Source organism: Chiloscyllium plagiosum, chromosome 32, assembly GCF_004010195.1.
Source record: "Chiloscyllium plagiosum isolate BGI_BamShark_2017 chromosome 32, ASM401019v2, whole genome shotgun sequence".
Taxonomy (NCBI): Eukaryota; Metazoa; Chordata; class Chondrichthyes; order Orectolobiformes; family Hemiscylliidae; genus Chiloscyllium; species Chiloscyllium plagiosum.
This window is the reverse complement of record NC_057741.1, coordinates 11,198,086-11,209,816: the sequence shown is the minus strand read 5'-3', so window position 1 is coordinate 11,209,816 and position 11,731 is coordinate 11,198,086.

Here is an 11,731-nt window from a genome sequence, read left to right as displayed (position 1 = left end):
GAACATGTGGTAAAACTCCATCTTGGCTGCAAAAGGCAGTAAAGTCCTATCAAAGGCGAAAAAAAACCTGCCATTTTGATTGTCAAAATGGCAGGAAACCCTTGAAAAAAACAGAAAAACACATTAAGTAATACGGAGATACAGTACAAAGAAACAAAATTTCAAAGTTGAAAGCAATTAATCACCACACAGCAACTAGTCAATAGAAAGTAAAGCTTTTTTGAAAAATTTGTTGCAATATTACAGCTCTGCAGAGTTCAAAAGACTGACAGACTAAGCAACGTTGCTGTGGTACGGAGTCCAACAAATCATATAACATAAAGTTAAAATGCCACTGATGATTGCAAAAATGCAAGCTTAAAGGTAACAGATTTGAAACAACAGCTACTTTAAGTCAGTATTATCCTCCTTCCTTTACCTATATTTGGGTTACTATTACCAGAACACACCCCTCCTCACCACTCTTTAACTCATTACAAGTATTTTTTGCAATGCTCTACATACTTTTGTCTAGAATCTTGGTCTCAGTCCTTATTTTCAGGCGTAGCCTGAACAGCTGTCCATGCGCAGAGTTCAATATTCCATAGACTGAAATCCTCCCATTTCCAACACCATTCTTTCAATCATGCAGTGATTCTTGTAATTTCTTTCTCCCATATCAGTCAGCGCATCCATTGGGTAATAATTACTGCCTATGATGCCGTTTTCTTTTGTAAGTTTAGCTTTCAGCTGCTCATATTTCTTTGCAGGATCAATGGTACAGCTAATTTTTTTGCCTTCACATTTAAAATTGCTTTCCAGCTGATTCAAAATATTATTTTCCCTGACGAGAATAAAATTTGGCAGAGGAAGTGGAGGAACCACTATGTCTGAATCAATTATATCGGAATGTACAAGGAGACAGACCAGCTAAGTGCGGAACCTGTATCCGCAAGTCTTCCTATTTCTTGACCTTCAGATATAATGCTGTGATTATCAGTTTCTCATTTCACCAATTGGTTTTAAATATATACACAACATTTGATTTAAATTTGTTGAGAATTTGCCATTTTCTTAATGTATTGGAATCTCCGAATAAATTTGACATTTCTAATTCTCCCATCAATGTTTATTGATATTCCCCATGTTTTTCAAGGGCTGATTTTTACAGACTCCTTTAAACAGGTTTGAAGACTGAGTTTATTATATAAGGTAAAGGAAGTGAAGGGATTGCATTAAACTGAAGCTTCATCCATTCTGATATATAACATAGTCAGTGGGTGAAACATCAAGCACGTCAGGCATACAGCATTTTGAAATCTGCCCCAATTTCCTCAGAAGACCAGTATGTTTTTACCTACCTGTTGTTCGTAACAATTCATACGCTTCATTGTTAAGAGAACCTGAATATAGTTACTTATGTGCAACAAACCTTGCCTTGTTATCTAAAATAATTTGTTCTCACCAACTTGATTCCTGGGATGGCGGGACTGATTGTATAAGGTGAGATTGAAGCGGTGATGATCATATTCACTGATGTTCAGAAGAATAAGGAGAGAATCTCATAAAACCCTATAAAATTCTAACAGGATTAAACAGGTTCAATGCAAGAAGGATATTCCCAGGAAAAGTCCAGAGTCAGAAGTCATACCTTAAGAATAAAGAGTAAACCTTTTCAGAACGAGATGAAGAAAATTTCTTTACTTAGAGAGTGGTGAGCCTGTGCCGCTACAGAAAGTGGTTGAAGTCTCAACGTTGAGTTTTCAAGAAAGAGGTAGGTTTGGCTCTTTGGGCTAAAGGGATCAAGGGAGAAGGGGGAAGAGGGGATTAGGGTATTGAGCTTGATGATCAGCCATGATCATGTTCAATGGCACAGCAGGATCGAGGGGTCCCATGGCCTGCTCTTTCTTCTCTCTTTTGTGTTTCTGCTTTCTGTTGAGACATATTTGTGGTTTGTCCTTCACTTCAAACTACCAGAAAGCCCCTAGACTAACATCAGAAGAAGGATTACCTAAGATACCAGGCCTTATTATAACTATTATAACAAGGGCTTGTATAATCCAATAATTGACCTGCCTGAAATTTTAAGTGCAGAGGGCAAGGGGATGTCAGTCAACCAGCTGCATTTTCATGCCCCCAAATGGACAATTAATATTGACTTAAGGGACTTATCCTGATCCCACTACTATTCCATCCACAGTAGAGGATTTCTACACCATGTTGGAAGTCTAGCATCTTAAGCTGTACAGGATTATATCAAGCGAGGGAGGACTGTAGTGGATCACTGGAGTATTAGGATGCAGAAAGAGGCTATTCAGCTCATCATGCCCAGCTCTCCAAATGGGCATCATGACTTAATGCCATTCTCCTACCTTTTCCTAAAACCTTCCACCTGATTCTATTCAAATAATCGTCCAATGTTTAGATTAGATTACTTACAGCTATCAAGGTTAAGTACATTCAGTGTGTCATAGCAGATGGCTTAATGATTAGATTACTTACAGTGTGGAAACAGGCCCTTCAGCCCAACAAGTCCACACCCACCTGCCGAAGTGTAACCCATCCAGACCCATTCCCCTACATTTACCCCTTCACCTAACACTACTGGCAATTTAGCATGGCCAATTCACCTAACCTGCACATTTTTGGACTGTGGGAGGAAACCGGAGCAAACCCACGCAGCCACGGGGAGAATGTGCAAACTCCACACAGACAGTCACCTGAGGTGGGAATTGAACCCGGGTCTCTGGCGCTGTGAGGCAGCAAAGCTAACCACTGCGCCACCGTGCTGCCACTAATGTCTTTTTGAATCTATCGATTGAATCTACCTCCATTACATTTCCAGGGAGTACATCCCAGACATTGCTTCTGTTCCAACTCATTTTAAATCTGTGCCCTCTTATTCTTGTTCCTTTTATGAGTGGATACAGTTTATCCATCTACTAGTGCTCTCTTGATTTTGAGAACTTTATATCAAATCTCCTCTTAGCCTTCTCTCCAGGACAACAGTCCGAACCTGTTCAGTCTATCCTCAGAATTGATGTTTCTCGTCCTTGGAAACATTCTTCTAAATCTCTTCCATACTCCTTCCAATGTGTCCACATCCTTTCAATACTGTGACACCCAGACTGTACACAATACTCCGAGGTATAACAAGTGTGTTATACAAGTTTATGTTTCTGTTCAGGGAGGTTTATGCTATTAGTTGGTTCTTGATTAATTATGACCAAGTAATCAATAAACCTAATATTATGTTATTCTACTTAATGCTAATCAATGAAGGACACGAGTATCAGATGACTGACCATTGTAGTTGTGTCGTCATAGAAGACAAGGTAAAATAATACCTTATGGTTTAATTACAGAGCAAATGCTATGAAGTCTATCAAGCTCGAATGAGTGAAGCTCCAGTACTTTTGTACTCCCTAAGCCATTTAGATGGTATCGTTAACTGCTTGGCACCATTAATTCAGAGAGGAATTGCCTGTGCCCATTGTGAAAAATGACAGCTGTGACAGATCAAGTCTTAAGATTATGTCTTAACTCAGTTTAGCCTTTTAATTTGTGATGTCTAAAAGAGAAGCAATCACTTTCCTTTAATATGCATAAGTTAAATTACATTATATACCCTTTGTTTATAATTAAGTTCTGTGATAGCTTGTTTTGTGGCAATGTAATTATTTTTTCCTGATTTATTAGTATGTATCATATTACTCTTTATAATGTATTACAATATCTCAGCTTTAACCCAACCTTTCTGCATTAACTTCGTACACTTACTTTGTAAAGGTATTAAGCAATGCCTGCTTTGTAATTTCCACCTTAGTTTTAAGATTGAACACAATTTTGTTACTTTTGCTATTTCAGTTAACTGTGTTCCAAGTGCCAAAAGAAACACACTTCAATAGATGGCTCCTCCAACCAGAACACCATGATAACTGCCTGCCTTAATACAAGTTTGACAACACACAATATTGATACCTCAGTGGAATGATGAGCCCAGAGTTAAATTAATGTGAAAAGCTGACATCATACCCTCTCTTATTTCAAAAAAGTGGATACCAAATTTAACTGAAGGCACCCCACTATATCAGTAGAATGTGATCAAATTTATAGGCCTAACAGAGGAAAACCAAAAAGAGGAGCCGGCTCCCCATAAAGAATTAATGTCTTGATGAACCAGAAAGAAGTCATCAAAAATAACTGATTGTCACCCTTAAGAGACCGACCAGAGACTGTACACCACCTAACCTGATCATAAACTAACTGTGTGTCACTGAGACCAGTCAGTTCAGGGCCATCACAGGTTATGTTGCGTTTTCCTGGAACAAAGCAAGTAAAAGTGGTAGATCAGGGCCAATGGGTTCTGAACTAGGGAATAACTGTTTGCAACATTCGGATTGGCTTCTCACCAGGTGACTGTGGCTTATATGAGGTCAATGCAAGAAAAACAACATGAAAAATTTCTATCTCTCTCCTTTAGGGAAGTAGCAAAAAACCTTTGTGAACAGCTAGCTAGCTTCCTCTCATCTCTCTCTCAACTACTGAAAGAAGAATAAAACATTTTCAGTGATATTGGATGAAGTTCCTTCCATGAATGAAAGTCTAGATATTGATGTGCAAATAACCTTGTGTCTTTTAGATTAGATTCCCTACAGTGTGGAATTAGGCCCTTTGGCTCATCAAATCTACACCAACCCTCTGAACAGTAACCCACCCAGACCCATTCCCCTACGTTTACCCCTGCCTAATGCATCTAACACTATGGGCAATTTAGCAGGGCCAATTCACATAACCTGCACATCTTTGGATTGTAGGAGGAAACTGGAGCACCTGGATGAAACCCATGCAGACATAGAGAGAATGTGCAAGCTCCACACAGACAGTCGCCCGACACTGGAATCAAAATCAGGTCCTTGGCGCGATGAGGCAGTAATGCTAACTACTGAGCCTCTGAGCCATAGGGTGTCAATATCAAAGAATTGAAAGGAAGCAGAAGGAAACAGCTCATCAAATTATATGGGCCTGTCTAATGTTACCCACCTGTGTTTCCCTGACTTTTATCTATTTCCACCCGTAGCATTCATGTCTTGAGTGTCTTTGTAGGTCTGTTAGTTTGTGAAGGGGGAATTTAAGTTACAGAATTATAAATCAGCAATCCATTTTTCCTTTTTGTCTGTTGTTTAAGACAAGTTTTTCACAATGAATAGATATTTCCTTGTTCAATGCACAAACATGATGGGCCAATTATTTAACCATTATTTGTTAGTCAAGTACATTGAATACACCACACATCTATGGTGAATTGGGGAAATATGGGGCTTAAATTTACAGTGCATTATCTCAAGTGCATTGTTACGCACTTCCACATGTACCTCTTCAATAAATGCTTTGTGGTGAAAACTGACTGCACAACTCTCTGGAATCAATTTGGAGGAAGCCTTTGATGAGCATATCACCATGTCTTCAGTGTTTGATAGTGAAAATACAAGGGCAAGATTATGCCTTGAAGTATGTACTGGGCAAGATGGTAACCTGCTCAGAAAGGCTGAACCCAGTTAGCTAACCCAGCAAAGGCCAAATATGTTCTTGGCAACTGGTTATTTGTCCTCCTTGACAAAGAACAAAGAACAAAGAAAATTTACAGCCCAGGAACAGGCCATTCGGCCCTCCCAGCCTGAGCCGATCCAAGTGTACTGCCTAAACCTGTCGCCCAATTCCTAAACATCTGTATCCCTCTGCTCCCCACCTACTCATGCATTTGTCCAGACGCATCTTAAATGAATCTACCGTGCCTGCCTCTACCATCTCTACTGGCAATGCGTCCCAAATACCCACCGTGAAGTACTTGATGCATGTATCCTCCTTAAACTTTCCACAACTCACCTTGAAAGTGTGACCTCTCATTATTGAATCCTGGGAAAAAGCTTGTCTCTATCCACCCTGTCTATATCCTTCATGATTTTGTAAACCTCAATCAGGTCCCCCCTCAATCTCCTTTTTTCTAATGAAAATAAACCTTACCTACTCAACCTTTCTTCATAGCTAGCACCTTCCATACCAGGCAACATCCTCGTAAACCTTCTCTGCACCCTCTCTAAAGCGTCCACATCCTTTTGGTAATGTGGCCACCAGAACTGTATGCAGTATTCTAAATGTAGCCGAACCAATGTCTTGTACAATTTTAACATGACTTGCCTGCTCTTATAGTCAATACCCTGTCCAATTAAGGCAAGCTTACTGTATGCCTTCTTGACCACTCTATCCACCTGTGCAGCAAATTTCAGGGTACAATGGACCTGCATTCCCAGATCTCTCTGCCCATCAACTTCTCCCAAGGCTCTTCCATTCATTGTATAATTCGCTCTAGAATTAGTCTTTCCTAAATGCATCACCTCACATTTGTCTGGATTGAAAGCCATCTGCCACTTTTCCGCCCAACTCTCTAGTCTGTGAATGTCCTCCTGTATTCTCTGACAGTCCCTTATATTTTCTGCTACTCCACCAATCTTTGTGTCATCTGCAAACTTGCTGATCATACCAACAGTGCCCTCTTCCAGATCATTTATGTATATTACAAACAACAGTGGCCCCAATACTGACCACTGTGGAACACCACTGGTCACATTTCTCCATTTCGAGAAACTCCCTTCAACTACTACTCTCTGTCTCCTGTTGCTCAACCAGTTCTTTATCCACCTAGCTAGAACACCCTGCACACCATGTGACTTCACTTTCTCCATTAGTCTACCATGGGGAACCTTATCAAATGCCTTACCAAAGTCCATGTATATGACATCAACAGCCCTTCCTTCATCTATTAACTTGGTCACTTCCTCGAAGAACTCTATTAAGTCTGTAAGGCACGATCTCCCCCGCACAAAACCACGTTGCCTATCACTGATAAGCCCATTCTTTTCTAAATATAAATAGATCCTATCCCTCAGTACCTTCTCCAGCAACTTTCCCACAAATGACAGCAGGTTCATTGGTCTGTAGTTACTCAGAATATCCCTACTACCTTCTTGTACAGGGGGACAACTTGAGCAATCCTCCAGTCCTTCGGCACCTCATCTGTATTTAAGGATGCCACAAAGATATCTGTCAGGGCCCCAGCTATTTCTTCTCTCGCCTCCCTCAGCAACCTATGATAGATCCCATCTAGTCCTGGGGATTTGTCCACCTAGCCTACCCAACACATCTTCCCTTCTTATGTCAACGTGATCCAGACTAATCAAACTTCTATCTCTAATCTCAACTTTCATCATGTTTCTCTCCTCAGTGAACACTAATGCAAAGTAATCATTCAGAATCTCACCCATTCTCTCAGGCTCGACACACAGCCTTCCTTCGTTATCCTTAAATGGACCAATCTTTTCTCTAGTTACCCACTTGCTTCTTATATAAGAATAAAATGCTTTGGGATTCTCCTTAATTCTGCTTGCTAAAGCTATTTCATGACCCCTTTTAGCCTGCTTGATTCCTCGTTTAAGACTTGTCCTACTCTTCCAATATTCTTCCAGGGCCCATTCTGTTCTTAGCTGCCTAGACCTTATGTATGCTTCCCTTTTCCTCTTGGCTAGTCGTACAATTTCTCCAGTCATCCACGGTTCACAAATCTTGTCCTTCCTATCCTTTGCCTTCAACGGGACGTGCCTGTCCTGCACTGCCATTAACATATCTTTGAAAGCCTCCCACATCTCAAATGTGGACTTTCCTTCAAATAGCTGTGTTGAATCCACATTTCCGAGCTTCTGCCTAATTTTGATATAATTGGCCTTGGCCAAGTTTAGTACTCTTCCCTTAGGACCACTCTCTTCTTTATCTATGAATATTCTAAAACTTACAGAACTGTGGTGTCTGTTCCCAAAGAAATCCCCCACTGCAACTTCTACCACCTGGCCTGGCTCGTTCCCCAGTACCAGATCCAATATGGCCCCTTCCCTTGTCGGATGATTGACATACTGCTCTAGAAAACTCACCTGGATGCTTCTTATAAATTCTACCCCATCCAGACCTCTGACATTAAGTGTATCCCAGTCAATGTTGGGAAAATTAAAATCTCCCATCACCACTACCCTATTGCCTCTACATCTTTCCATAATCTGTTTACCTATTTGTTCTTCTCCCTCATGCTCACTGTTGGGAGGTCTGTAATACAGCCCCAACAGTGTAACTGCACCCTTCTTATTTCTGATTGCAATAACGTCATACTCCCAGGCACCAATCCAAGCCCTAAGTTCATCTGCTTTACACACTATACTTCTTGCATTAAAGTAGATGCATTTCAGGCCACCAGTTTTTTTGCGCTCATCTGCTCTCTGCCTACTCTTCCCTTTATTAATGCTATCTTCATAATTCTTACAGTCTCCAGTCTCCACTTCACTGCCTACTTGTTTTCTCTTCTGGTTCCAAGCCCCCTGCCACATTAGTTTAAAACCTCCCCAGCAGCAGTAGCAAAAATTCCCCCAAGGACATTGGTTCCGGTCTGGTTCAGATGTAGACCGTCCATTTTGTAATAGTCCCACCTTCCCCAGAACCGGTCCCAATGTCCAACATCTCAAGATGAGAGAAGAAACATTTTAAAAACTTGTAGGACTTTTTTTTTTTACACAGAGAATGGTTCATACGTGGAATGAACTTCCAGAGGAAGTGGTGAATGCGAGCACAGTTACAATGTTTCACAGGCGTTTAGATAAGTACATGAATAAGAAATGTTTGGAGGGAGATGGGTCAAGTGCAGGCAGGTGGGGCCAGTTCAGTAAGGGATTATGGGTGGCACGGACAATTGGACAGAAAGGTTTGTTTACATGCTGTATGAGTGTGTGACTCTATAATAGCTAAACCCAGCATGACAGTGCAAAAGATAATTACAGAACTATTCACAACCAGAGGTGCTAAAGTGACTGATTCATCTTGGTGTCCTCCTGAGACCTACAAAGTTACTGATGCCAAACTTCAGGCAACTTGGTTGATTCCAGGTGATATCAAGAAATGGTTGTAATAATGTGTCAACAGGAACAGGTTGAGTCGAAGTTTTCTATGAGTTAAAGCAAACATCATGGTGTCCTCTCTTGAAGACATGCCTGCCACTGTGCTGAACACTTGTACTCTTGAGTTAGCCACACTCCTAGCCACTGCTAGTATTTACTTTTCTCGAAACTTCTTTTCTTTTTTTTCCATGAATGCAGAATCATCTCACAATGCAGCACATGCACTCCTCACAGCCGACACACAAACACCAGCATTTACAGAACAGAGCAGAAAATTGCCCAGGTTTGACCTGTTTGCAAAAAGTAAGACAAAGCTAATCTGGCCAAATGCTATCCTTTAAGTTCCTCTTAATCATCAAAAAAGTGATAAAGGCTGTCATTGACTGTGCTAACAAGTAGCACATACACAGCAATTACTTGGCCACAGATATTCAGTGTGGGCTCCACGAGGAACAGTCAGCTATGACCACAGTGCAGCCTTGCTGCAAATACCAACGGAAGAGGTAAATTTCAGATGTGATGCAATTCTGTGACATCAAGGGTGCGTGTGACAGACTTTGGTGTAAAAGAGCTTCAGCAAAATGGAAAATTAAGGCTAACAAATCTTCAGCTGCTTCAGCATTGATCTTCTCTTTACCATAACATCAAGCGGGGATGTGCACTGATGGTTGCACAGTGTTCAGTAACATTTGTAATCTCTCAGATACTGTCAGATAATCTCTCAAAAATAGTCTGTGACCAATAACTCATCTCTGGAATCCCCAAAGACCCTCTACTATCTTCATCAGAAATTTTATGGAATATTCTCTCTTGCCTGAATGAATTCAGCCTCTTGAGAAGTTCAACAGCATCAGGGTCAACATAACCTGCTTGACCCTATTCACCATCTTAAACAGCTACTCCCTCCACAACCAAGTGTACAGCACAACAATGTGTACTTTCTACAGGATACACAGCAGCACTTACCATAGCTCCTTCGACAGTACCATCTAAACTAATATCCACTATCCGTTAGAAGACCAAGGGTAGTTGGTTCTTGGGAACATCACCAGCTGCTAGTTCTCCTCCAAATCACTCACCATCCTGACTTTGAAATATACTGCCAATGACTCGCTGTTTACGATCAAAATCCTGCAACTCGCTTCCTAACTGTGGATGTATGCACAGATCGTACAAGAATTGACTCCCTACTGCATTGTCAGAGATGGACTCATTTCAATATAAAACTTTGACTGAACTTGGCAGATTAGCTGCTAACAGGTTGTTTCTTTTGATAGAATCCATACAGTGTGGAAACAGTACATTCAGCCCAACTCTCCCAAGAGCATCCCATCCAGTCTCAACCCCACCCCACCCCAACCCTATCCCTGCAACCTTGCACCTCCAACGGCTAAACCACCTAACCGACACATCCCCAGACACTGTGGGCAATTTAGCATGGCCAATCCAACTAACCTGCACATCTTTGGACTGTAGGAAGAAACCAGAGACTCCATTGCAACAGCGGGAGTGGTGAGATAGTGGACCAGGGGGGCTGCTGGGAGGGTAAATTTTCTTGTTAAATACTTATCCCATGAATAGGCAGAGTGAAGACTCAACAGGAGTAGACATGGTCATGGGGATTGCTGGGTACATGAACTGCTATATTTGAGCTGTGGCTGAACCCGGGACACTACATATGTACTGTCTCCCACCCATCCTCCTCCTCTAACCAAAAAAGATGATCCTGTGTGGGGAATTGGTAAAGTAAGTTTTATTTTAATTTTTTAATCTCACTTGGCAATTTAGAGCAGAGGGGGTGGAGGCTACTGCAATTGCGTGCTCCTCCTGCAGGATGTGGGAGGTAAGGGTCACCACTAGTGTCCCTGCTGACTTCACCTGCGAGAAGTGCACCCAACTCCAATTCCTCCCAGATCTCGTTAGGGAACTGGAGCTGGAGCTGGATAAACTTCAGACCATTCGGGAGGCTGAGGGGGTGATAGAGAGGAGTTATGGGGAGGTAGTCACACCTAAGTTACAGGATAAAGGGAGCTGGGTAACCATCAGGAGAGGGAAAGGGAATAGGCAGACAGTGCAGGGACCCTGGTGGTTGTCACCCTCCAAGAATAAGTGTACCTTTTTGGATACTGTTGGGGGGGGGAGGGGAACCAGAAAGGGGAAAGCCCCAGCTGCCAGTTTTCTGGCACTCACCTGGCTCTGTGGTTCAGAAGGGAAGGGGGGAGAATAGGAGAGTGATAGTGTTAGGAGATTCAATGGTGAGAGGAACAGACAGAAGACTCCCAGATGCTATGTTGCCTCCTGGGTACCAGGATCAAGGATGTCTCAAATCGAGCCTGCAGGATTCTTAAAGGGGAGGGAGAGCAGCCAGAAGTCATGGCACACCAATGACAGAGGTAGGAACAGGGATGAGGACCTGAAAAGAGAATATAGGGAGTTAGGTTGCAAGTTAAAAGGCTGGACAAGTAGAGTAGTAATCTTAGGGTTGCTAGGGGCTAGTGAAGCAAGGAACAGAGAGCGAGTGCAGATGATCACATGGCTGATGTAGGAAGGAAGGCTTCAGATATGTGGATCATTGGGATGCCTTCTGGGGAAGTTAGGACCTGTACAAGAAGGACGGGGTTGCACTTGAACTTCAGGTGCACCAATATGGGCGGGAGTTTTGTTAGAGCTCTTCTGGGTTTGGCTGGGGGTTGGGAAGCGGACCTACGGATCTGAGGATGGAGTAGGCAGTGAACAGCTAGATACAGCATGCAGAGAGT